Here is a 26320-nt window from a genome sequence, read left to right as displayed (position 1 = left end):
TGTATCCAGGTTTTTTCTTTCTGAATGATCTACTGTAGGTAGTTTCTAAGGAGATTTCATTCCTCATTGAAGTCAGTTTCCTTGTTGTATAGTCAAGCCCATTACCTCTAACTCCCATTCAGACAGAGAATGGGCTTTTTTTTACCCATAAGACAAAAATGACATGTTACTCCTGTTCTAAAATCAATATACTACCAGTACCCCTTATCTTTTCCAGTCCTGTGCCTCCAGATTGTTTTCTCTGGTCGATCTTCTTCTTCTCATGGTCAGATTTGGGCTCCAGGCCTTCCTGCAGAATACCCCTCAGCGCAGTATCAACAGGCTAAAGATGGTTTTCTGGAGACATACAGAAAAACTGAAATACTATCCGCTCCATGTATATCTCTACATCCCTAGAAGAGATTACTCTAGGAAGTAAGTTTGGGGGTCAGGAGGGTCATTGAAATATAAAGACAAACAAAACCAACATTATTCCTTTTCCCCAGACCTCACATAGCTCATTACAGTCCAACAAGAGTCTGACTACTCATCATTGGTTTCCTCTTGGCCTGTAAAGACTCCCCTAGGTATCTTTGTGTCAACCTCTTTGTGTCAAATTTATCACTTTACTGGTCAACCCACTTTTTAAAATTCACATTTTTTTAATATACTGACCTAAAAGTAGTAAACTTGTCTGTAGTTCCTGGTTAATAAAAACAACAAAATTGGGGCGCCTGGGTGGCTCAGTGGGTTAAGCCGCTGCCTTCGGCTCAGGTCATGATCCCAGGTCCTGGGTTCGAGCCCCACATCGGGCTTTCTGCTCAGCAGGGAGCCTGCTTCCTCCTCTCTCTCTCTGCCTGCCTCTCTGCTTACTTGTGATCTCTCTGTCAAATAAATAAATAAAATCTTTAAAAAAAAAAAACAACAAAATTGACAGTTTCCATGTCTGTAATTAAATTTGTGAAACTAACAAATGGATATATTATGAAAGAGTTTCTTTACTGACACCAGGTGTGACACCAGTTTGTATTAAATAATGAGAGTGAGAACTTAGAGGATTTGCTTTTCATTGTGGGGAAAATTAACATAAAATTACTGATCTGCAATAGATTTGCCTAAGAGTTACCACTATCAGTAATCATTTAGAATTCATTTTACTCAGATAAATTGGAGTCTCCAGGGATAACAAACAGGACTTATCTTCTTCATTCCTGAAGAAAAATTAAAATAATATTAAAATAATTTAATAAGATTAAAGATTAAACTAATAAAGATTAAAATATTAAATAATAAAGTTTAAAATGATAGCTGTGTAATATAACTGGATCTTGGGACTGGACACACCTTATACATGTGGCTTTTTATATCTGCTCTTAAGTTTTAAGTATAAGCATGAATTAATGCTACATGAAACTAAGAAAATAATGAGGATGATGGCTAGGCTAAAGTCAGGAAATCACAGATTTGAAAGGCACCAAAATGTCACCCAGTCCGTTCCTCTGCAGAAGACACATTGTACCTCCAGCTGCTGTCATACTTAATGATCTCTGAGAAAGAAAAAAGAAAAAGATCCTTCAGTAATCAGCTTTAGGAATATTTTTACCCTTTCCCAAATACTAGCCCGTCAAACTCTCTTTAGAGCACTCAATTATTGTCTATGTATATAGTTTAAAATAAGATAATTTGTTAGAGAGGATAGAGGTGAGGAAAACAGGTAATGACTATCCCCTTTTTTAAAAAAGATTTTATTTATTTATTTGACAGAGAGATCACAAGTAGGCAGAGAGGCAGGCAGAGAGAGAGGGAGAAGCAGGCTCCCCACTGAGCAGAAAGTCCTATGTGGATCCCAGATCCCAGGACCCTGAGATCACGATCTGAGCCGAAGGCAGAGGCTTAACTCACTGAACCACCCAGGCACCCCAGTATCCCTTTTTATTACCCTGCAAATATGGTATGTAACAATTATATCAACCATAATCAAAACACCATACGCTGAATGGGTTTTTTTTTAAGATTTATTGATTGATTGATTGATTTGAGAGAGAAAGACAGTGCATGCACAGGTGAACAGAGGGGAGGGGCAGAGCATGGTGGGGGAGAAATCCTTAAGCAGACTCCCCACTAAGTATGCAGCTCCAAACCGGGTTCATTCCAGGACCCCAAGATTGCTACCTCAGTTGAAATCAAGAGTCAGTCATTTAACTGACTGAGCCATCCAGGTGCCCCCATATATTGGATGTTTCAATAGGCTAGACATTCTTCTAGACATTAAAAAAAAAAAAAAGTATTATTCTTTTGGTACCCATTGTTATTATCCATAAGTAAATACAGACTTAGAAAAGATAAGTAGTTTGCCCAGTTTCACAATTTGTAAGGGACAGAATGAGAATTCAGACCATTTATTCCAAAACTTCACTTGTACCCATCCTGATTCTGCATCATCATACAATGAACTACTGTGAATCTATTCATGTGCTATAAATCTATTTAAAAAAAAATCTCATTAGGTCCCTTGTGAGTTTTCTTATCTCTGGATTTATTTCCAATTTCTAACGTTTTGCTCCAGTGTCATATTCTAACATTAGTCACTAACAGAGGTGCACGGCAGACTTATTTTAAATCCACATGCATCAAGAAAATAGGCCTAATTGGAGGAAATTAAGGTGGTTGCAATTTCCTGATGATTAAGCACAAAAATATGTTACTAGAGGAAGTTGTAGAATTTTCTGTACTGAAAATCTGAAAGAAAAACACAAATAAGGTTTGAACAAACTCTAATTTGAACACCCATTTCCTGATTTTATAAAATGAATGGTTTAGAGTAGGTGATCTCCCTTGGGCCTGCCCCAGCCCTCACATCCCACAAGTCTGTAACTTTTGGTAGAGATTGGATGTTCCAACCTTTCAAGGTCTTTTTAGGCTTCTATTTTTATGCTTGAATGATTCTTGACTCTCTTTGGTTCAGCTTCACATTCTTGACTCTCTTTCAAATGGAGATCTCATAAGAGCTATTATTTAACAGTATCCCAAATGCACGATGTACAGAATTAAATACAACTGTGCATTTAGGACTTCAAAATCATAGTTCATTATTACTGTGTGTTTGTTCTCCTATTTGATTAAGGTTAAACAACAGGACCGTATTTCCTATTGGGTAGCATTTTAAAGTGTATTATGTATGTGACAGATGGGATCTTATAAATGCATTAAGCGTGCTTATTTTAATATCTAAGCATATGCAAAAGTTCTAGAAATATTTTACATGCAAATGTCTGGGACTCTGCAAGGGCCTATAATAGAAATCCATACTCTGTGACTTAAAAGCTTTAGTCTTGACAACTAATCACTTGGCTATTTCCAAATCAAATTTCTTCAAACAAATCAAAGGCATTTGTCCTACCCAAGAACCAAGTTCTGTGGCAAGTTTGACATTTGAAAATCAAGCTGCTTATTGAGATATTCATGCACTGAAAAAGGCACCCAGAATTTCTTTCAAGGGCTGAGAAATACCTTTTTACATGCTCCAGTGACTCAGAAATTTGTCAAAGAGAATTTTATCAAATTTCCTTCACACACCCACACAAAACTCACCTTTGCAGTAAGAGCCAGCTTTCAGAATTTCAGCCCAAGAGGTCCTTCATTTTCTGAAAGGTTATGAGCCCCTGAGATTTCCCTTCTTTCGGAGTCATAATCACTGTGTTGCTTCTGAGTTGTTAACAATAACACTGATTAAGAGGAGAGAAAAGAAGAGATATTCCCCATACCAATATTAAATGGCTTCACGGAGTAGGAATATTTTAAATACCACAGCATCTGTGGTAAGTAGAATGAAGTGCTCAATTTCCCAGGGAGCAAGCAGAAAAGAAAAGAAGAGAATGATAAATAACTAACCTTTCTGCAGGGCTTCCTACATGCAAGGAACTGTGCGAGTTCCTTCACATGCATTGTTTCATTTAATCTACCCAACCACTTCCCAAGGAGTAAAAACTATAGTAAAAACTATAACATTTTTTACCCATGAGGAACCCGAGGTTCAGAGAAGTGAAATAACTCGATTGGAATCACCTGGACAAAATCCAGGCAGGGTACACTTCAATTTCAAGCCTCTGCTCTTAGCTGCTCAACTGCACTCCTGCCTTCTCTTCCAGAGGAGAAGAAGGAAAGGCCCTGACAAGAAGAGGTAACTAAGGGAAAGGAAGAGCAGGCTGGGCTTCCACGGACGGTGCTTTAGAGCCCATATCCCCCCCGCCTCAGGTTATATGGGCTGGCTCAGAGCCAGCGTTCATAAATGTTTGTTGAATGAATGACTGTGTGAATGAATGCAAGACAATGGAAGACAACTTACAAGGCATTCTGGCCCTGTGACCCCCTCCTCCCCTACCCTACTAATCGCACATTCTAGCCCATTCTTGCATCTGTCACTTGTCTGTGATTCTGCACTTCAAACCCTGGCTTCCCCTTCCAGAACCAGTGCTGAGCCTATTTGTGAAAGAAACAAAATGCCTCTTTGGCAGCCTCTGCCCTTTCTCCTTCCTTGCTGGTACTGCTGCTTCCGAAGACCATGCTGTCCTTGACGCTGGCTGCCGGCTGTCCAAAATTCAACAATCCCAGGGTAAAACCCCCAGATGAATTTTTGTGATCTACTTACCTCTACTTTCTCCTCCTCTGCTGTCAACATTTCAGGCTGTCTGCAAGCAATTGTTTGTTTGCTTATCTGTCTTCTCCTTTGAATGGTAAAATCTGTGAAGATGGGAGATGTGTCCACCTTGTACCTCCAGTTGCCCAGTCATGGTCCCTGGAACAAAGTAGTGGTTTAGTCAACATTTGTTATCTAAATTACTGAAGGAATGCATGAAGGTTTTCCACTGTAAACCTTACTTATCAAGATTTGAAGGTAATTGGATACTGCTACCACTAATAATTTTTGTAGTAATATACTTATTTAGAAGTATTACTATAGGAAGATTTTCCAGAGTTGCACGTATATGTGAAACCAGCATGTTATTAATTTATTCAATAAATATTTACTATGTACTTATTACTGTGGTGTTCTAGGTATTATGATATATAATTGCTGACCATCGTGCAATCAAAATACAATTCTGTCTTCTATCATCACTTTACTTTTTTTTTTTTTTTTTTTTTTTTTTTTGGAAAGAGATTCTCTTTTTCTGCTCCTGGATGAAAATTCTAGTAGGCTGTATAATTTCTCAACTCACTCATGGGTAAAACAGTCCTAAAATGCCTTGAAGTCACAAATGCAGTCTCAACTCAGTAATTTTAATGTCCAGTTCCATGGAATAATCAAACCTCTGAACTTGAGTTAACATTAAGCCTTCTCCCCTCCCCCGGTAGAGCTGTGTGGTCAGAGAGGGCATCATGGGTCTGGGCTTTCTCACCTCTTTCCTCACCTTACAGCTGCTGTTTCAGAGCCATTCAACTCAGGGTTGAGCATGAGATGGGAGGAAAGTTGAGGGAATAATAACTTAGCCTCAATAATTCTTACTTGACTCTTGGTTCTTCAGGCCCGATAAGTGGTCCCAGTTGATCCACCTGGATGAGGAAGCTTTCATGGACCCTTCAGAGGTTCCCACTTGGCTCTTTTCTCTGGGTATGCTTATACTAAGCATGTGTTTCTATTCCAATCTATATGGTCTCTTGTGGTCCTTCTCTCAGCCTTCAGGACCTGGAGAGCATATATCCTCAGTGGGAGCCTTCTGAGCCTTAGGGGTGATGTAAGAAAATCCCACACTTGTTCTCCGTCCTATGACTCACATCTGCTCCGTGGGAAGCATTCACATCCCTACCCTGCCTGACTCTGGGATGATACGATGGTTCCTCAAGGATTAGGCAGAAGTTTTCTGTCTCCTGACCAAGAGACACAGCTCACAGGTCTCACAAAAATCTTTGTGAAGATACCCTCACCACACTTTGCAGTAGAGATGGTAATGTAGAGTTTCAGCAAAGCAAGAACTTGCTGATGAAACTCCTTCACTCAGCTCTCCCTTGCACCAACTCTAGACCTCCTTGGATTCTCAGAGTAGGGATTAAGTGATAAAAGACAAGAACTTTTTTTTTTTAATCTGCACATATGTGTTCACCTTAGAAGTTCCCACCTATTTTATATTGTAGTGTGTGTAGGCACTTACGGTCTTCATGTAACATTATATAATGTAGGTATTTGTTGTGTGTGTGTGTGCGTGCGCGCGTGCGTGATGTAATGATAAAATTACATTTGTCACCTCTCTCTAAAATATATTTTTCCTCTGCCCCTAGATGAAAACTCAACTTAGGTATTTCTATGGTTTTTCTGATACTTCTTAAGTAATAAAAATACTCTGGTCACTTTAAGTAACAGAACACTGTCACAGTTTGGTACTTTAAATGTTTGGTCCCATGTAATGGTCAAACCTTCCAACTTCATCCAAAATTATGGTGACTCTTTCTCCTCCCAGTAGGTCCACACCTAGAAATGTGATGCACTTGATTTATTTTCCTTTCTTATTCCTCTCTGCACTAGCTAGCTGCTATTTATAGATCATGTGGAGGTGGAGCAAGAGATAAGGGGGAGAGGCAAGCTCTTATATGGCCAGTTCTTTGTAAGGTGACCTCATGACCACGGGCCTGGCCTATATTAAAACCTTTTCTCTCATGGAACACTTTCCTGGGTTCTTTGGACTCCCCCTGCCATCCTCAGTGCCAGAAACCTCCCAACTGCACAGTTGTCTTGATACGGTGATGAAACATTTTGCTCCGCTTGGTTTCTTATTCCTTCCAAAATCCTGAGGAATGGGTGGGGAGCCCATCCCAGCTTCTATTTTAGGACTTTTCCCATTTCAAAGGTGTTATTAAACAGAAGGGATCTAAAAGAACCTGCATCTAATTCCCTTGTTTGCATGGCCTGTGTTTAATGTAAGGCACATGCTCATTCAACTTTTGTACCAAGAAATTCAAGGAGACACTTCTTGGGCCATTGTTGCTGCTGGAACTTGTATGTCAGTTTATTATATCTCCCTGGCTATAGGGGACAGATACCAAATTTCCAAGTGACAAGTCAGAGTCTTTTTCTTGATTGTATTTGAAGGGACAAGCATCCCTTTGGGGGAGGGACTTTACAACTTAGCTCTTGCTAAAGAAATTCCATCCAAAGTTCTTTCCGCTCTCAGACCTCTTATATTCTGTGCGGTTGACTTGCTTTGGGTTTTAATTGTCTCCATTGCAATTCCTACAGGCTGGTCTGTATCATAAATCACGTTGGTATCTGATATCTGTGAGAGCTGACTATTCAGTCAAAACTTCCAATTTAGCATCCTCTTATAAACATACGGTTTGATGTGCACAACTGTCCCATGGCGTGTGCAGCATATATTATTATTCCTATTTGCCATGTAAGTAAACTAAGGTTCAGACAAGTTAAGTAACCTGCACTATGACTTGTTAGGTTTTCTCATTCCATGGTCTATGCTCATTTCTTGCCGGTGAGTTAACTTATTGTACTTCTAACAATGGACTGGAGGCCCAATGAGTTAATGAACAAGAACAATCTTACTGGTGTTCTATTCTATGAGCCTACAGAATTCCCAAGAGACACTTACGCTGAATAAAGAAAACACATGATTCACGGGAAGTAAAACAAAATAAAATGGTAGGATTAATGATGCTTTAGAATAAGTAGGCTTAATTGAGAAAAATAGGCTTACGTCATAAAGAAACAAAAATACCTAACAATATGAGCACAGTAAAAATTAAAAAGAAAAAAATCCTCATTACTAAAAACTAAATATCTGATTATATGGTAATAAAAGCTAAATGTGGTTTGGCCACACTTGAAAGGAAACTGATTGGCACTAGCTTATCACCAACAATGAATCCCACCTGTGCCATAGGACATGTTCTGGGAAACTGAGCTACCCTCCATGTTGTAATATGCAAACCTAATTTAGGCATGGAATTAGCCTTGCTGTAGGACTACCCACTGTACAGTATAAAGCAATTAGCAGGGGGAGTATTAAATAAGTCTGTTAAGACTAATAAGCACAGAGATTTGAGAAATTTTGGACTAGTACAGATCTCTTGTAGGGTAACGTCAGTAATGTCATTTATAAGCTCTGTTTTATCGCCTCTTCTGCCAACTAACTGATTTACCTGAAAGGAAGGTTCATCTCCTAGTGCCCTGAGATTGGGGCAGTCTAAGTTGTTTCGAGCTCCATACATTTATTTCACCCTGGGAGCAGGTGAAAGGCATATGGAACAGTTTTAACATCTTACTTTTGTTGACTTATTTTTTAAAGTACCATTAGACCTATTTTTATGTATCAGTTACTCCCTATCAAGCTCATTTTTTTTCAATTGTTTGTATCATTCATCAGCCTTTGAAAATTGAATGCTGTCTTTGGAAGTAAAAAATGTGTTATAAAACTGCTCGTGCCGGAGGTTTTTCAAGGGGCTAGAGAGGTAGATGCTACCATATGGGGTGGCAAGGTAAAAAAGACGTGGCCTGCAGAGGCACACCAAGCCAAGGGGAACTGACAAGGGGCCGTCACTGCAGAATACCCTGTGGAATGGGATTTGCAAGGCAAGGAACTTTAGGGAATACCAGAAGCAGAAATGTGATCTTAGTGTGAAAGAACGACGCCAAACTACAACCTTGGCTTTTGGTCTCACTGCTCAAACCTATCCTCTGCGCCTGATGTTGCTCTCTGATCTCAGAGAACTGATTCCTGGTTTTGATTCACCATTTCTCAATTGTGCTGTTATTTTGGAATTTCTAATTTTCCAAAATGTGAGCTTTCTTTTACTGTCCTAAAAGAATGCCTGTCTCTCTGCTTTACATGAGATAATAGCTATAGGTATGTTTTCAGCAACTCCGGATAAAAGACAGTGCACACATTGGGTATGATTTCCATGTCTCTGTTGTACAGCTTAGTCTTATTTCAAAACATGTTTACATGTATTTATTTATTTGGCCCACTTTGTCATTTCAGCATGTATATTAAAGAGAGGAGGTGTTGAATTCAGTGGTTCAGAACTTTTTCAAATTGATATCAACAAACGTATTGGGAGGAATCTCCACAAGCTGAAAGTGTTGTATGTGTATCGGGCCCTTTCCTTAAGGATATGAGCAGGTTCGTGTGGATGTTCCAAAACTGCAGGACTGTCCCCTGTTCACATCAGAGCTCCTTTGTTATCTCTGCTCAGACCTGTAGGAGAGTTCTGCTGTTTCCATAGCTCTAAATCTCTGAAACTCTTTCAAGTTGTTCAAATAGTAGAATATCTTTCAGGATATCTTGGTGTTTTAGCAAAACCTTGACTCATTCTTGGCAACAGGATTTCTGAACACATCTCCAATGCCATTGTCCTAATACACTTTACATCCAATTTGAGGGCTAAATGATATCTTGACCACATCCTATGCTTTCTGGAATCCATACCATCTTAAATATCTAGCATTCTCATTTCTGACATTTTACTGAGAGAATCCTGTTTTAGGTCAAATTGCTTTTATTTCCTAGAAAATCTTGGTTCTTATAAGTCACTTATGCCTCCTGAGTTAAGTTTTCTGGTCCATTTGTTAAGTTACAAACATGCAAGTTATATACTTGTATAGAATGCAAGTGTGTATTAGAGTTCTCCAGAGAAACAGAAAGAATAGGAGGTGCGTGTGTTTATTTATATATATAGGAATTGGCTCATGTGATTATGGAAGCTAATAAGTCCCAAGACCTGTAGGTGTCCAACTGGAGACCCAAGAGCTGATGGTCTAGTTTTAGTTGAAACCAAAGGCTTGTAGACTTCAGACCCAAGAAGATATATATATTTATATATATAGGAATTGGCTCATGTGATTATGGAAGCTAATAAGTCCCAAGACCTGTAGGTGTCCAACTGGAGACCCAAGAGCTGATGGTCTAGTTTTAGTTGAAACCAAAGGCTTGTAGACTTCAGACTCAAGATACTGGATCCAGTAGTGGGGAAAAAAGAGTCCCAGCTTAAAGCGACCTGGCAGGAAGAGTGCCCTCATGGAGAGATGACTCTTTTTTTCTTCTTTTTCCTATTCAAACCTTCAGCTGACTGCATGGGGCCCACTCAAATTAAGGAGGGTAATCTGCTTTACTCGGTCTGTTGATCCAGATGTTAATCTCTTCCAGAAACCCTCATAGACACAGAATAACGTTTGACCAAATGTCAAGGCACCTTGTGTCCTACTCAGGTTGACCCATAAAATTAACCATCCAGAGTACATACTATGGTACTTATTTAACAGAACTTTTTACTATTATTAAATAATATAATGTAGAGTTAGTTTACTATTATTAGAGAAGATTACTGAACATAACAGTATACTTGTCATAATATTGTTGCATTTGGGTAGTCAGATGCTTAAGGGAAACTTTTCTTGTTATGGTTGGAAGGTCAGCATTGGCTACCTTTGTAATCCCAAACACTGGCGTGACAAGGTTCTTGTGTTAGTCAGAGAAAGTATTGCTAAGTACTATAATAATCAGTCCCTAAATTTTAATGGCTTAATTAAAAAAAAAGTTATTTCCCATTTACCTCACAGTCTGAGAAAGGTCAGGAGGCTCTCCTAGGTATCTCTTCCAAGTTATAATATCCACTTATAGAACACTTCCATATGTTTAAATATAGATCCTAAAATCAATATGTATGTCACTTTACTTTGAAAATGAAAGAGATACAAAATCAACTCCAAAATAAATATTTAATTGATTACTGGCTCCTATAAATTAGAAGCTGCATAACCTCGGAAAAATCATTTTTCTTCATTGATGATGTTCTGTGGAGCCCAGGGGGAAAACACAAGTGGAAACAGCAAATTAAATTTTCAAATGTTTTGTTATGAGGGAGTCTTTCTTACCAGAGAGCTTTGGAAATGTGGGCTTGTTAGGCCAATATAGCAGAGGGAAACTTCCGACTAGTTTTAGACTCAAGCGCCAGTTGTCCTCATCAAGCTGGGTAACCTCAGAAAACCAGCTAACTGCTCTGGGCCTTTGTTTACCTAATTTGAAACTTGGGGTGTTGGCTACATCATTGATTGAGATTGCTTCCAAATCAAATTTACTGCAGTAACTCCAACTGGACAATGATCTCTTTAGATTTGGTTTATAGAGAAGATCTGCTCAGAGGTGAGGGAAGAAAGTGAAGCCATGTGAAGGGATTCCTCTGTGATCTTGTAAAACAACCCACCTGAACTGTAGGCAGGCGCTCTTTAAAACTGTGGGTCCACTGGACACTGACCACAGCCCAAAGAGAGCTCACTGTGCACCATGCAAAGTTTCCAGGTCTCATTTACAGAATGTTAGAGCTGCTTGTTCATCATAGTGTGCCAGAGACTTCACTGGCAAAGCAGAGGCAGAAGGTGGTTCTGGACCTCTGTCACTATCACAGAGGGGCAGAGAGGAGCCAGACCAGGCATTCTGGCTCCTGGTTTGGTTTCAGTTCTGGATTAGACATTGTCATTTTAATCTTTACTCGTTGCTTCAGTGTGTTAGTATTGTTATATATCTGAGCTCCACATGGAATGCTGATTGGCTTGAATGAATTCCCAAGAACTTGCAGCAGGAGCACTTAGAACCGTCCTGGAGAGACCCTTGCTATGCCATGCATATGCACAGTGTTCTCACGGAGTCATGCAGACGCTGCCTCTGAGCCTCCCTTCCCACTGCCATTTTGCTACAACCCCAAGAGAAGCCCCCCATCTTGACAGGTTTCCTTTCCTGCGGAGCAAGAGGTATACTTAAATTGTGTCCCAGCAGTGAAGGTTCCATAATGATGATGAGCCAAAACTAATTGTATTGATTTGTTTATTACTGGCTTAGGAGGCCCATCAAACAAATGGACTGAGACTATTTCCATATTCTTATCTGTTGGGTAAATGAGAAACAAATGACCTCTCCATATGTCTGCATCCCAAAGTCACTGCCCTCTAAGGCTGACTGCTCAGGGGCCGCGGGTGGGAGCTTTGTCCAGTGCTGAAGCCATTCTGCTGTTTGCTGTGAAGAAACTGAAAAGTCTGGGATTCATTCTTTTAATTTCATTTAGGGGGATTCATTTTTAATGATTATAATTTGGAACTTTGCCAATGTGCCAGCTGGTCTGTTTCCTTCGAGGGACTTAGTCATGAGTATTAAAAACCCTAATTCAGGATCCTCTGAGGAAGGGGGAGGTCCAGGGTCTGGAATGGCAGGAACTGAGGAGTCACTGACACCACCTGAGTTCCTGGCCAGGAGAATGGTGTAACTGTGGGCAGCTGTGGGGGAGCCAGGGGAAGACAGTCAATTGTACCTGGGCCTATTGGATCTTCTCGGTGTGGGGAGTGGACCCCTTTCCCAGTCTGTTGTCCCACAGAGGGAGAGCCATGAAGAGGATTCAAGGAGGGTTTCTGAAGAGATCGAAGGTATAGTCCCGGGCTGGAAACTGGGCACATGTGGAAGAGGATCAAAAACATGGTATTGTTTAGTTTCGAAAGCATGAAGCCTAACTGCGCATGGACGGAAGGCTGACAGAACTGTTTGCTTTCACTGAGGTGAAAGAGCAAAAATAAGTGTGGTCCTTTAGAAAGGTTTAGGAGGACATGGAAAGAAAACCAACATCCCTTGAGTTCATATCCTGCTCCAATTACTCTACTAATTGCCTTACATATACTGTCTCTTTAATTCTCTCGCATACCCTGACAGGTAGGTATTCATGTCCCATTTTGGAGAGAGGACAACTAGGGCTCAGATAGTTTATGTAACTTGCCTAAGGATGCCCAGTTAGCATCGGTAGATTGAAAGCCAAGGGAGTCCGCATCAAAACTATAAATTAGGAGACAAATATACACCTATTTCTCTCCATTATACGCTTCCAATAGAGAACAGGGGAGTTCCATTCAGCACCCTTGCATTTGCAGTATTGAAGAGAATGGCACTTCCTTGCTCTCTCTCAATACCCTCACTCTTCCCAAGGGAAGGCCTCATCTAACAGAGGAGAATATAGAGAGCCTGAGCATCTTTGACCATGTTGGTCAAGGGCAGGACCACAACACAAACCCACTCAGGCCATCCTATGGCTGAGCTCTCTCTCTCTTGTTACTGGTACCCTAGTCTGTCCTGCTCTGAGGGCCTTGGCCCTGTGACTCTTCATCTCTGCATTTCTGTTTGCACCTGGTGCCAATCAGAAGCATGTGATCCCAACAAGATAGTAGGAGGTCCTTCCACATTAGCCATTGATTTCTTTCCATCAGCAAAGCTGATGCTCTATTATGTTGGCTGGTTCTCTCTGTCCTCAATTGTCTAGAACCCCTAGAGAGGATGAGTAATTAGGGTTTCATTTTTGTTTTGTTTTTTCCACCACTAGTCTCTATTACTGACAAGGCACATGGAAGAACTTTCTGAATGTGAGGTCATTAAGATGACATGGTAGTTTACAGTGTCTGGGGATGTTTAGGGGGAATCTTGACCAATAGAAGAAAGAAGTGAAGCTCTTTCTTAGCCTTGCTTGAAGTTTAAAGGTGGTCTGACAAATTTGCTTTTTACTAAATTACTTCTTACTAAAGTAAATTTAGTAAAAAAATTTTTAGTAAAAAAATTTTACTAAATTTTTACTAAAGTAAAAAATTACTTTTTACTAAATCAAGGTTTTATTTTTGAGAAATCCAACTTCTAAACATACTTCAAATTTTATCCCACATTTACAGATATAAACTACTCTACCATTTGTGTAGACTGGGTAGGGTCAAGAGCCTTTGATAAGCATAGCTTCATTCAATTATCAAGACAGCAGAGAAAAATTGAGGAAGGCAGAAGATACAGTCTCCTCTCTGTAGAGGAGAAAACTTACTGAAGTGGCTTGTCAAGGTCACTTGGCTGGTAAGTGGCTAGATTGAGACTCTGACTGCTTTTCTGTGTTTAGACACGTTAATCAACTGGCCTTAAAAATAACAACACTGCACAACAGAAGACATGAGAAAAGCAAGTGATAAATTTGATTACATAAAAATACAAATCTTCCATATAGCAATATTAATTAATCAAACAACACAAGAAGATAAATAATAAGTGGGGGAGTAATTTGCCCTGCTTGACAAAAGGTTATTTTCTTTAATAAACAGTAAATCCTTACATATCAATAAGAAAACTATAAACAACAACAAAAAATAGGCAGGGAAGATAAATAATTGGTCAATGACTGCAAAAAGATGCTTTAATTTTTATGTAATTAGAGAAATACCACTAAGATCATTTTTGACTGACAATTTAAAAGTTTGATGACATGAAACATTGTTATAGGATATGGGAGAAAACCCTTGGTGGGAGTATAATTTGAAACAGCTTTTCTGAAGGGCAATTTGACAATGTTTATTTAACCTCTTAGTAATGCTCATAATATCTGGTAGGGTGTAAAAATAGAATCCCATTACCAGAAATAAAGTATACGGAGAGCCCAGAAGATGTGTTTGATCTACCCATTGGGTCACTTATTAGACTATAGGGTCCAGTGTAGAAAAATATCAGGAAACCTCTTCTCTGAGCTCCTTTGCTATGACCTCTCTCACCTCCTCTTCTCATGGTTCTTTTCCTTCCCAGATGGTCTTTTTATCTTTCTAGTTTCCCCCCAGATTTGCAGCCTCCAGATTCTCGATTCTATTAGTCCTCCTTTGGTGGGGTCCTCTTGTGTCCTGGGCGTCAGCAGAGGGCAAGGAGCCTTGGGACTTCAGAGTGAAAATATGTAAGATAATATAACATCCCCCTCGCTTATTTTGACCATCACTTATAGTTCAACTCAATAGAAACTCCCTCTTAGCAAACAAGGGAGAAAATAAAGAAGGAATAGCAAATTCTATTGAGCTATAATATAAATTCACCCAGAAATTACACTTGGCGGAATTTATTCTGTAGACATACTTGCAAGAGTGCATGAAGATATGTCTGAAGAAATAATTAATCTGAGGCAATATTGTTTGTAATTACAGAACATAAAGTATGAATGGCTGTCAGTAGTAGCAGAGTAAACCATGGTGCCTCTCTGTTATGGAGTACTAGGCAGCCCTTAACACTAGATCTTCCATCACACTTTCAAGAAGTCTTCTAGACTACAAGGCATTCTGTATTCCCCAGTGTGAAGATTTTAGTTTTTAAACACCGGCCAACTTAAAACGTACGTGTTTGTAGAATTACAAATGAAATTATTAAGTGTCTGTTTACATTTATTAATCTAGCTGCACATTCACATTGAAGATCACATATCATATAACATATTACTTTGGAAATATTGCTACTTTCTGCATTTCTAGAATCAGTATTATTCAAATGTTTCACACGCATCTTTAACAAATGGGAGCTCTTTTCTGAGTCATCTAACACATATTCTTCCAGTGTACATTTGACTTATTTCCATCTGTTACTTGAGAAGCAGCATTTGTTGGCCCACAGATGATGTTCCAGTAGAAATCTTATCCTAAACCACAAGTCCCAGTCATAGAACGTGAGGAGAATTGTTTTGTATCACTCATCCTGTAGGGGGTATATGTAGGTTTTCACAAAATAGTTGCTTATTCTGTTGCTTATTAAATGATCTCTGAACGGCCCATTTAGAATCTCAAGCTTGAAATTTTGAGTTCTTACCCCCAGTATTGAAGACTAACCTGTGATAAATTTCTTTGCCCTCTTTAAATGGATCCCAATAGATAACGTCAGTAAGCATCTGGAAGGGCTGGTTGACTGTTTCTTTCAGGCTAACGCATCTTTTCCAAACACCAATCTTCTGTTCAAGTTAAGCAATAAGGAAAACCTCTCATCATTTGAGAGACTTTGCAAGAACCCACAGATAATTATCCTTTTTTTTTTTTTTTCCTGAAGGATAATTTGGGGACAATAGCTGCAGCTTTTACTCAAGCATTTATGGAATATATATATATATAAAGATGTGAGAAAATATCCAAGATACATTTTGGAGTAAAAGAATGGTTGTAGAGTCGTATTTACAGTGAACCCAGGTGCACAAAAGGAAAAGGCGACACCAGTAAACATATATGTAATCGTATATGACCACATATTTGTACACGTTTTCTGTAGTAATACATAGTGATTACTCCTAGGGTGTTGGGAGAAGTCCCCAAGAGGAGGAGGAAGACATATATTTTCCTCTTTTACTGTTGTTCCAGTATTGGCAGTAACGTGTTAAGTGAAAATTAATTTAAAATGTGTTCCTTTCCTTTTCCTCTCTCCCTTCTGCCTCCCTCCTTCAAGCTGTTTCTTATTTGGAATTTTGCTTGCTATTACCTTGAGCCAGATTTAATCACTGACCTCCTGGTGGAAAAGGCCAGAGCCTGTTCAATGACTCTAGCCTGTTTCCCATCCATCCTCCACCGTAGGCACTTGCCAAGTTACAAGTTACATCTATATGTAACTTGTAAATCCCCAAACACATGCACGATGCTCTGCAAGACAAATGATTCATTCAAAAGGCATGGTCCTTATCCCAGGAGATTAGACTCCAAGTCACACAAAAACCATTCTGAGTTTTTTCGGGTGCTGAAACAGCAGGAAAGGAGGTCAGTTTGGGGAAAATTGACTGGAGGAAGCAAATTTTATGAGATGAGTAAAGGAAATGAAAAGAACAAAACATGCTTGATGAACAAGTTAAATGCAGGGTTGTTTTTTTTTTTTTTTTTCAAATTAATGAAACCAAAGATAGAGAAGTGGGATATCAAGACAGCCTAAACAAGTAAGCTTCAACAGGAAGACAGGCACAAAGTTACAGAAGCTTCGACATGAGAGTGAAAAGAAAAGGGCATCAGTGTTTAATGAGTGCATGCTAGGAGATGGGAGCCTTATTGGTTTCATTCTATATGAGAATTCCTGGCTAAGAGTGCCTAAAAAGTACAAATTTCTTTTTCTCATATAACAAGCAGTCTAGATATTGGCAGTCACTGGAATTGATTGAGCCAATCAGTGCAATCAGAGCTTCTGATCTGTTCAGCATCTCCATGATGCTTTTGCTTCCTCAAGGTTCCCACAGTCTCAGCCAGATGTGGCAGGGTCAAGCATCACATCGTCCCACAACCCACTTCCAGACCTTGAGCCAAAGGGGGACATGGTGCAATGTTTCTCCACCTGTGGCTCTTTTTTTTAGGGAAAGATACTTTGCTCAGAACCCCCAGCAGTCTCCCATCACATCTCATTGGCCATGGCTGTGTCACAGGTTCACCCTACCCCAAGGACTGCATCTACATATTTGAGAGCAAGGGATCTCTCCCTGACACCTAAGGAAAAATCAGAGCTCTATTACCAGAGAGGACAATAACCATGGTCTTCAGGGAAATGACCATGGTCTTCAGGGAAATGACCAACAATGTCTGCACATTCTTTAATCCTCTCAAAATACTGATTGAGGTTAAGTATTATTTTTTAAAGATTTTATTTATTTGAGAGAGAGAGTAAGAGAGAAGAGCAGAGGAAGGGGCAGGGGGAAAGAAAAAGCAGACTCACCGCTCTGCAGAGCCTGACCCAGGGATTATGACCTAAACCGAAGACAAACACCTAACCGACTGAGTCACTTCACCATATGAAATTTAGGAGGGCACAGTTTAGCCCATAACATCATTCGGCAGAAGAAACTGAGGAGAGGGGTGATTAGAAAACTTGCCTAAGACCACAAGATCTCCAAGTTTGTTTTATGACAAACTTGTGTTCTTCCCACCATAACGCAAGAAGACAAAAGTTAATATATGAAAAATAGGGTGAGTAAACAATATCATAATATTCTTAATACGTATGACTGAATATATAGGGATATGTGGAAAATACACATGCAACTAAAACATTTGAAATAGTGTCTCAGTGTAGATACAGTTTAAATTATAATTGTAGATCCAATAACACGTAACAGAACGTAAAAGCTAAGTATGCTTTAAGCTCTATACACTAACATAAATAAAGCCAGTGAAAGAATTCAAGGAAGGGAGGCAGAAAGAATCAGAGGCCCACCAAAACAGTGTCACAAAGCAGAATTTTTCAAGGGTAAAGCCATCCAGGGTGCTTTAATTACATCTGCAAAAGACCCTTATTTCATAAGGTCCCATTCTGAAGTTCCAGGTGGGCATTTTTTAGGGGGCCACAATTCAACCTGCTACAGTATTGAATAAATATCTTGAGTAATGAATGAATATTCAATGTGGCTTCACCATATTTAGTATGAATAGTTATGCATTCATAACTACATGAAAGTAAGCTATATTTAAAAGCGTACTGAAATGTAAATGCAATAGGTCATAAAATAAAGATTCTGATCTTATCAAGAAAAAAGAAAGAAATGTAAATGCAGATGAAATATTCGCAGAGCATAGAAAACACAATAATGGATGCTGGAAGACCATTTAGATGCATATGATAGAGGCTATTTTGCCCTTTCACTGTCTGGAGTCTTACATTGGAAAGAACCTAACATAATTTGTGTTTCATTGGCATAGCAGATTATGATACTCTGAGATTTTACGATTCCTGGAGTTATATTATTTGCTCTTTGAACTTCTCTAAGGTATTAAGTCATACTACCTATTAGTATTGATACAAGTATTCAGTGATTTTAAAAAGACTTTTGACTATAGAGAGATGTTCTGATGTGGGAAGCATTTTTAGTAGGATCACCCCCGCTGCCTTTCTTCTCTAGCTTACTTTATAGTGGCCCTTCTTCAAGAACAGAGGGCTTAGAAGCCTCTCGACCTTCCCTCCTATCCTGTAACCTACATAGGAAACTCAAACACAGCCAGTGAGGAAGTGTGTGTTCTTCATAGCTCAGTTGTACGAAACAGAAAAGAATTCTCTATCCCAAAATGCGGCCAAGTATTTCCTGGTACCTAGTAGAAGCATTATTTTTCAGTAGTGTTGTGCTAATGAGCATATAGTCAAGAAATGGGCAGCTGAAACTTCATTGAAAAACTGAGGGTAATAGGTCAGATAACATTTGGACATGTAATCAAACTAGCACTTGTCCCTTCCTCATCAACTGTTGACACCACGGGCGGTGGTTGTTCTTCACTTTATTAATAGATCCCAACTCTGACAGCTAGACTGGGCCCCAAATCGGTGAGACTCAGCCAGTCTAATCTGAGAATCGTATTTCCAAAGAGGCAAGGACTTCCATAAATTTAGGTGGAGAATCACCTGCACGTCCCTGGAGAAGTCGGGCTAATCCCCCTGGCTGGGCATTGCTTGGAATATAGTATCGGATGTTAAAAGCACTGAAAGGAGAGCTCAGGATGGAGGGCCCAAGGCTTCGCTGTCATGAATCTTGCACCTTTGCTAATCTTAACCATCAGAAATAATTTTAAGACGGACATGGGGCTCTGCACGTGCAGGGGAAGAAGCCGCGCCACTTAATTTCAGTGCCAGGCACAGTGTTGATTTGACTGTTTGTACTTGTCAGTTGCTGCTGAGGGCAACCTCCTTATTTAACAGCAGAGGGAAAAATGAAATATGTTCGGCTCCTACCTTGAGACATAATCATTATTTAATAATGCGCTGTGTATGAAACATGGGTTTTATTTGACACATCATATGCTAATAAACTCCAGAGTGTTGCGGAGTCCTTGGAAATGGAGCCGCGAGAGCTGGGCGGTCTTCTGCTTACGTTATGTAGTACCCTGCACCCGGTTGAGTCTCGGGGCCCTTGCAAATCTTTATTAGCTGATGTAAACCCAAGGGGGAGAGGACAGCGACTTCTACCACTGAAATATGACAGAAGTTCAACAGTAGTGAATTAACATCACATTAAGAGGGAGTGAAGAATGGAGACTCTTGTCACAGTAAAAAGGAATCTGGGTCCATCCCGGGAAAATTGTGAATGAAGTGAAAGATTCCTTACACTAAATCCTCATCTTTCCTTTAATGGTCCCTTTCTTTCTTTCAGTGACACATGTAAACAGAGGTTCATTGCCCAGCGCTGAGGTTACCAGTATAGCAAAACCCTCCCTGATTGTGTCAGTCCTATAGACCTTCCCAGCTCATTCTTTAAGAACATTATTGAGCAACTATTGTGTCTGATGACATTGAGGACATATGTGGAATTATACCAAAGCATTTTTCTTTCCAAGGAACATTTATAACTCAAGAACTGCAGTGTCCTATTCTAAAAGAGAGACTAATCATCGGGATTTTAGGTCCAAGGCAGGTGGCTTAGCTGGTGAAAAAGAGGAGGCTGCAGACAATTTGGCCTAAGAGGTTTGGATTAGGGGACAGCAGTCGGATTGTGTCATAAAGGCAGTTGGCCCCTGCGGGCAGATCCTGGACAAACGACTACAAGTCAGGAGAAGTAGGTATATACGAATGCTGATACAGAAGAGGGGAGCCTTGCAGCATGCACGGACGAGAACAGAAACCAAGATTTAAGGTGAATGTTCTTTTGGAAATACTGAAAAAATGACATGCTGTTGGGCCCTAGCAGGATGTTTTAGGAAGACGCAGGCAGGAGTAAGCAAATTGCCTTTGCGATTCATTATTTGACAAACAATACAAAACCTAAAATTCCGGGCATTCCAGGGCTGTTGTCCCTCAGGGACAGCTGCTGATGTCGATCCTGTCAATTCCAAGTAAAGAGGAGGTGGGGCTGGAGGGAGAGAGAGGTGGCTGGAAGAGAGGATGTGTGGGTTCCTCAGCCTGTGACACAGCTCCGGAAATACCTTGGTGGGAAATACTCATTCATTCCAGTTCTTTCTGTTTATTAAACAGCTTCATTAAGATACAACTGACATGCCAGGTAATTTGCTCACTTACAGCGTACAGGTCGGTGGCTTTAGCGTATTCGGAGTTGTACAATCATCACCATAATCAATTTTAGCATATTTTCATCATCCCCAAATGAAGCACCACACCCCTTAGCTGCCACCCGTCAATCCCCTAGCCCCCACTAGTCCAAGGAAACCATTAATGCACCTTCTGCCTCTATGGATTTACTTACTTTGGGTATTCCATACACATGGACTCATACAATTTGAGGTTCTTTATGAATGGCTTCTTTTACTTAACATGATGTTTTCAGCATTCGTCCGTGTTACAGCAAGTATCAATCCTCTTTGTAGCTGGGTCTGTGCATGTATCACAGTTTACTCATGCATTCATCGCTCAGTAAACATGTGGAGCATCTCTATATTTGGTTATTATGAATAACGCTGCTGTGAACATCCGTATACAAATTTTTGTGTCAACATGAGTTTTCATTTCTCCTGGGTACTTGCGTAAGAGTGGAATTGTTGGGTCATATATGAACTCTATGTATAAAGTTTTGAGGAAGCCTTAGGACCATTTATCAAAGCAGCTGTATCAATTTTACTTTCCAGCCAACTTTCCAATTTCTCCTCATCCTTACCAATACTTGCTATTATCTGTCATTTTTAGTGTTGCCATCCCCATGGATTTGGAGTAGTATCTCACTATGGTTTTGATTTGGATCTTCCTCATGGCTAATGATGTGGAGCATCTTCTCATGTGCTTATTAACTCCTTTCACTTCTTTATCTTGACTAGCAAACTTGCCTTAAGGAGATTTGGCCCAGGGCAATGGAGATGTGATGGCAGAATGGTTTCAACACTAAAGTCTGTGAATAGAAGAGCCCCTAGACTCTCTGCAAAAAGACCTAGGAAGGCTGCATCATGTTTGAAGTTTGTCACTTGGGCCCTAGTATTGCTGAAATGTCTCATCCAGAAGTCTCCCACCAGAGCTTGTGCTGCTGAGAAAGCCATCCAGAAGAGTCCCTAGAAAGGAGAGTGAGGGAGGGAGAAGGATTCCACAGCAGAGACCAGCCAGGGGCTGAGCTGGACCCCAGATTTCTAGGACAGTATCAGGTAACAATATACCCTGGAGTCCTTTCTTTCTCCCTATTTTATGCTCTAAAATAGATTTTGGGGTACAGTATCATCTTTACATTAATGAAAAGTTGAAAATCTTCAAATGATGTCTGAGACATCTCATTTAAGAACCAGTTAGAAAGTGTTTTGGTCGTATAAAAATGTACTGAAATTGGCAGGATAAGCCAGATGGTGAGCATGGAGCATCAGCTTAGTAAGGACAATGCGCATTAAGAATAAATACTTTACCAAGTAGGACAGAATTTTCAAGGTCTGAGGTCCTGCTAATGTAAGAGTCTAAGATTTAAACAGCTTGTCATTTTTAAGCTCATTAAGAAATGGGAATGTCATTATTTATTCTGGAAAGACCAACAGAGTTATTCTTCAGTCATTGATATAGCATGAAATTATTTGAATGCTGGTGGCCTAAGAAACTGTCTTTTATCACTGAGTGCAGCCTAGGCGGGGAGAAAAAAAACAAAAAACAAAAAACAGGCGAACAAAAGAGTAAACACAAAAGAGAAGATGAAGAAAAGAGGTGGGGGGCGATGAGAATAGTTGCTATCCAATATGCACTCAATGAATAGTTCCAAAAATATTGCAGGAATTCAGAGAACTGGCTTGGGTGAAATTGACCTTTATATTAAGAATAGATGGAAATTTATAATATTGGGATTGTTTGGGATGGCACTACAGTAATATTTTGGTTAGAATCATTTTTAAAAAATGAGGATCCATCCTTACTCTGACACTTTAAAATGTAAGGGCAGTCCTTGAGATACTGGAGCTACATCAAAGGGAACAAATAAATTGGAAATTGTTTGTACCAATGAGATTTGAGTAAAGGGAATGTATTAGTTTCCCATTGCTGATGTAAGAAATTACCACAGACTTAGTGGCTTAAAACAACACTAATTTATTTTCGTGCAGTTTTGGAGTTACAAGTCAATTCCTAACTCTCTTGTCTCCCTTTTTTTCTTTTATAAAGATCCTTGCAATTGCATTGGGACTGAATAATCCAGGATAATCTCTCCATCTCAAGATCCTTAATTTAATTACAATTGCAAAATCCCTTTTGCCATGTAAGGTAACATATTCACAGGTTTTGGGGCTTAGATTGTAGACATCTTTAAGGCCATTTTTCTACCTATTACAATGAAGAAAGGATTTTCTCAACCTTTTGAATATCAGCCTGAAAGTGGTGGAGAGTGTATTTCCCTTGTGAGAGAGAAGCCTGACTCTCCAGAGCACAGTTAAAAATATGGTGGACCGTCCTGATATGTCATCTGCAGCTGATGAAATCATAGGCCTGAATAGCATAGATTTTCCCATATCAGAGTAAGAATCCCAGCATAAATATGTAGGACATGATTTAACTCACAGCATGCCAGAAGCTCTGGACAGAAACTTTAGGATGGGTGTTCACACTAAGTTTATTTTCATTTGGAGGTATGATCTTGAGCTAAAAATAGTCTGTGTAAGGTATTGTGGGTTTTGGTTCCTACCCTTCACCAAGAATACCTTGAGGACCATGTGCAAGGTAGTATGCTGGGTGCTAGGGACATTAACACAAATGAGACCCAGACCTTACAATCTAGATGCCAGGGAGAGCACATATAATCTCAGAATATGTCATGATCAGAATAGTAAAAAGCCATGGGACCAGAGAGAGGGGCACTGAAGAAAGGATGATCCAAGAAGTGGGAGCAGAAAGTGTGAAGGGGTACTGAGAACCTGGGGGGATCCGGCAATAATAATACCAAATAGTTTGTGTGGTGTTGACTATATGTCACTCGCTGGGCTAAAACCTTTGTTTATATGAACTCATTTAATCCTCATAACTCAAGTCTGGTAAGTAGACTTTCCAGACGGAGTTTCTCAAACAAATCTCCACTTCCCCTACCTATTGCTACCACTCTAGTTCAGGACATAGGGCCTTTCTCCGAACTGGTGTCTTTGCCCTCTTCTCTTATCCTACACAGAGTGATCCATTTACTATAATAAATCTAACCCTGCAACTTAAAGCCCTTCAAATCCTGCCCAGAATAAAATACGTTCCTTAACTCTCCATTTCAAAGCCCTGTGGAGTCTGACCTCTTCAACCTCTCCTCTGTCCCCTCTTTCCTTATTCCCTCTTATCGTCAACAATGCAGAAAGAGTGGATTCTAGCTAATGCAGGCAGTTGTACTGTTACATATCATGGACCTATCTCCATACCTCCTCCCCACCACGTATATCCTGCTGTTGTTCAAGTCTCACCGTAAAGGCCTGCTCCTCAGGACTTCTTTGCCAGTCCCCACCATCCCCACCTGTGTGCAGCATCCCTGCTCTTGTCTCCCTTGTGCCCTGAACATAGCTCCAGTGTTCATGCCTCTGATCGCCCCAGTAGATTTGAAGGTTCTTTAGAGCAAGGACATAGAATTCTCATCTTCCCTTCTTAAGCCCTTGGCCAATACTTGGCATATAAATGCCATTTGGCCAATGTTTGTTAAATTCTACTAAACTGAGCAGGAAGCCATCTCTCCCCTTCATGTGGCTCTGCCTTTTTGACATTCAGAGAGTGGCACTACAATCGTGGGTGATTCAAGGACACTTAAAAATGGAAAGGGCTCCACATCGAAGGCCTCTTGAATGTAGTGAAAATGAATATCAAAATCAATATGCCGTTCAGTTTAGGGATATGAATAAATGATTTCAATTGAATTGAATTTTCCTCTCTACATTAAGTGGTGGAACAAAATGAATTATTAGATAACATATTCGAAGTAATAGCCCTCTTCTGACTTCTCCTACAATTTGTTTTTACTTCTCCTACAGACCTACGTGCTATGTGTCATGGCAGCCTGAGTACTGTTTATCTCCCTTAACCTCCTAAAGGGCAGAGACCATGCCTCAGGTTCCAAATTTGGGATGATTTCCTGGTGTTAGTCTCTTCTTTCCTCTGTGCTAACATAACATCATTTCTTTTTCTCTAAATTATTGTTTTTACACGGAAACATCACAGTTGAATATTATGACTTTTGAAGGGGAAGAGTTGAATAATACCGAAAACAGAATTTAAAAATGTGAAGGATTGCCTCCATTTCTCCTTCAAACCCACACTGCTTCCCACAGGTCACCTCTAGTAAGAGTCTAGCCCCTTACCTATACACATATATACACAGGCACATACCCTGACTTTCCTAGTGTTTGTTCTTTCTGCTGCTGCTTCTTAGATGGAATTATTCTGTAAGCATTATTCTGTCACTTGAGTTATTTTTTAAACTGATAAGAACAGATACTACACTTGATCTTAGCCAAAAGGCTGAGAAGCGATCTTGAGTTATTTTTTAAATAGTATCTAACAATATGTTTTAGAAATAATCTGTATATAGATACACATATATACATACACCTATAAGTATGTATATACATGTACACACATATATGCACTCTCTTCATTCTCTTATTGTTTGTTTTAATGGGTTTATGGTTTTTCCTTTTTGATTTTGTTTGTTGCTTAAACTATCAAAGTTGGATTTCAATAACTGGCAGTTTTCAAAAGCCTCTTTTTTTTTTTTTTTTCTATCACTGAATATGTGTGACTTTTGTGTAAATAAATGCAAGATTTCTGTTAGGAGAGATTCCTAGAAATGAGGTTGCTAGGTCAGGGAGTATGTGCATTTTATATTTTGATAGCTACACATGGAGAGATTGCTTCCAAAAGGGCTTAGACTGCATAGTATCTGAGGTTGCTCTTTTCACCACATTTTCAAAAATACTAGTAATGTTTTTCACATTTGTAATCGAATGGGCAAAATATACTGTCTTCTTATTTTAATTTTTATTCTCATACTAGTGAGACTGATGAATTTTGCATAAGTTTCTTAGCCACATGTATCTCTTTTCTTATAAATGTTCCTTTGTTCAAACTTCTATTGGCTTATTAGTCTTTTTTTTTTAAAGAAATCTGTGTAAAATGAATAGTAAACAGTTGTTTATTATACATGTTATAGGTATCTCCTCTTAGTTATCTTTTAATTTTGTTCCTCATAGCCTTTTCAGTACAGAAGCTTAAAATGTTTATGTAATAAAATTAGTCTTTTCCTTGTTTTTTCCAAGTCCTTTTATCTTTTTTAATTTGATATCTGCTGAGACAGTTCCCAATTAATTATGGCTTGATTGCAAAGATTTCTTTGAGATTCTTGAACATTTTATTGTTCTGTATAAACTAACAAGTTTATACAAGCTTTTTCTTTACCCTTCAACCCTTTGTCATTTGTGCTGTTTTGTAGGAGAATCCCTTATTTTGATCTTTGAGTTCATTATTCAATTTTAACTATTCCGATTTATTAAGTTTATGGTAATTCTGTTTTTAATTTCCAAGAATTCTGCTCATTTATTTTTCATAGAAGCCAGTTGCTTTTATCATAGATAATATATTTTTAAAATATTTATGAGATTAAAAAAAAATATATATATATATACATACATACATATATCTACATATATATATACTTT

General features: G+C 39.3%; 1 protein-coding gene and 1 pseudogene across 4 annotated transcripts in view; one reads left to right on the top strand and one right to left on the bottom strand.

The window, feature by feature from the left end:
- Window positions 1-26320, top strand: part of ST6GALNAC3 (ST6 N-acetylgalactosaminide alpha-2,6-sialyltransferase 3) — a 532681-nt gene that overhangs the window by 388658 nt on the left and 117703 nt on the right. The window lies entirely within an intron of this gene.
- Window positions 25036-25136, bottom strand: LOC125099361 (uncharacterized; annotated as a pseudogene).

Source organism: Lutra lutra, chromosome 4, assembly GCF_902655055.1.
Source record: "Lutra lutra chromosome 4, mLutLut1.2, whole genome shotgun sequence".
In the NCBI taxonomy this organism is placed as follows: domain Eukaryota; kingdom Metazoa; phylum Chordata; class Mammalia; order Carnivora; family Mustelidae; genus Lutra; species Lutra lutra.
This window is presented reverse-complemented; position numbering and strand designations above follow the sequence as displayed.